This window comes from Silene latifolia, chromosome 9 (assembly GCF_048544455.1).
Source record: "Silene latifolia isolate original U9 population chromosome 9, ASM4854445v1, whole genome shotgun sequence".
Lineage (NCBI taxonomy): Eukaryota > Viridiplantae > Streptophyta > Magnoliopsida > Caryophyllales > Caryophyllaceae > Silene > Silene latifolia.
In genome coordinates, this window is record NC_133534.1 from 103160181 (window position 1) to 103162508 (window position 2328).

The window sequence follows — 2328 nt, forward strand, 5'->3', positions numbered from 1 at the left end:
CATGAGATGTTCAAGAAGGATGAGTCCCGCACACTGTGAAAACAGTGGGAGCTATTCTAAGGCTAGAAGGCCTATGTCTTGATTGGATCTCGACACGTACTCAGAAAGTTTTGTAATGCAAATGTATACATTACAAAGGAAAATGAGTATGTAGTGAGGTTGAGTAAGGTACAAGAAGTTGATAAAATCTACTAACCAAAGTCTTCTCATAGGCTTAACATGATGAGTCATGTCATTTCAATTAAATTGAGATAAACAACTACATTCAAGATCAAACTGGATTATAGAATATGAAGTAGTAATCAGGCATTGATTATTCATATGTGATAATCACATTTGTTGTTCGAGTTTTACTTTAAAACTCTTTTATTATACTTTGTTACATCCAAACGGGTTGTAGAGACAACTTTGAACCCCGTTAAAGTGAACCCGGATTAACATAGTATTAGCCCATAGTCGCTTGTATGAGGTGACGTCTCGAAGTGACTAGAGTGTGATGCGATTGATGGCAAGTTCAAGTGCCATAGAGTCATGTGAGATGACTAGTCGATCACATAGGCAGACTGTTAGGAAGACTTTGTCGGGCAGTGACCGCTTATAGAGTTTTGGCAAATTTATATACACTACTACAAAACCTGTTATGCACATCGGACTTTTTTGTATATGGACATCGGATACACGCCCGATGTAGAGTTTGGTCATGTCCATTATGGAGTAATGCACATCGGATTTTAAACCGATGTCCATTAAAATTTGCACAACGGATTTCTCTATATATCTGATGTCCATATGACATATAGACATCAGCCTTTTTGGAAGTCCGATGTCCATTATTTGCCATAGGCATCAGATATCTAAATAGTCTGATGTCTATTGTAAAATATAGACATCGGGTTTTTATAAAAATCCGATGTTTATATATATTACTATATTACTATATTATTACCCAATACATTATTACTACACATGATCACAAATGCAAAAGATGATTCAATAATCAACAAATATGTTTATACAATCAGTCAATTATCTAAAGTCAATTACGAAAAGATACAAATATATTAAGACAACTAACCTATCAACAAAAAAAGAAACCAAGTTGTAACATAACTCGATATAAAACATAGCTCCTCGGCCAAATGGCGGCGGCAATTAGTACTACTAATTTTGCATAATAGATCTTCATTAGCAATAAATCATCATAGCCCTTCCATAAGCCTTACTGCCTTAACCTGTCCAACTTATGAAGGTAATTAGAACTCCTTCCGCAGCTTCAACAGCTTCAAGTCTACCCATAGAACAGTGAAAAATGATTATGCGAGTAGGAACCTAGTTACCTATGGGATAATGTTGAACCTTAATACGTCATCTGAGAGAGTTGAACCAGGAAAGACATCTCCTCCGATGGCGATTCCTGAAAAGTTTTAGAAGATCATTAAAATGAATGTTGGAAGAACAGCCATGTGAGAAGGAGAGAAATTAACAACGTCGTGTTTAACTGAAGTACCTTCATATATTCCATCTGTTACTCGAGCTATAGTAATATACAATCATTTTTAGGAGCCATTAAGGTGTAACGAGACAATGTTGTAGGGGAAAATAGTCGTTTTTCTCTAGAGAGAATTGGGAGTACCTGCATGTTGGTTGATTCACTTGATTCGGCAAAATCTGGCCAGGTGTTTAGTAAGGTGTATCTGGATACGGATATTAGAACAAACAAACCTGCAATCAACTCAAGATGCCAAACCTCAAACCAACTGCAGGAGACAAGACATAGGTTACCCTCTTGAAAAGTAGTGTCCATAATGCACATAACAGTTAATCCGCAGAAATTTTATGCTAATTCCTAGTTGTAGATCACTGTACTCACTGAGATCTAGATAAATAGTAAGGAGTATAAGAACTTGGGAAAAAGCAATGAACATACAACTTACAAGATACGACTCTGACATTTCTTCTTCGCCTTCTATCTCGTCTTTTGCGTGGGAGTTCTGCAAATGAGTAAATGGTTTACTAACACAATTAACCAACTTGAATTAAGATTTATGAGCAGGACAGATAATATGTAACAACTTCATTCAATCACCAAATTTACAAATGAATTAATTAATGGCAAACACCAAATCATCAATACAACATACAAAATTCAGTACTTCACTTCCTGTGTAACTATAGTGCCTGCGTTATTCAAGATATTGAAAGTTATGGACAAAGAAAATGCTCTGAACTGGATTATTAGCTGCAGGAAAACAAAAATTCAGAAAGTATATTGCAGCAGCCTATTAACAACCCTCAATTCCTGTGTGTATAATATGGTACCAAATAAAT

At 35.7% G+C, this 2328-nt stretch overlaps 1 long non-coding RNA gene across 2 annotated transcripts; it reads right to left on the bottom strand.

The window, feature by feature from the left end:
* Positions 1-1146: 1146 nt before the first annotated feature.
* Positions 1147-2021, bottom strand: LOC141598226 (uncharacterized). Of its 2 annotated transcripts, none has more exons than XR_012523348.1 (4): positions 1935-2021; positions 1634-1722; positions 1338-1414; positions 1147-1232 (listed from the first exon to the last, which is right to left on the bottom strand). It is a non-coding gene; the product is annotated as an uncharacterized LOC141598226 (long non-coding RNA). The 2 variants fall into 2 exon arrangements; XR_012523349.1 differs by having other exon boundaries at positions 1928-2012.
* Positions 2022-2328: the final 307 nt, after the last annotated feature.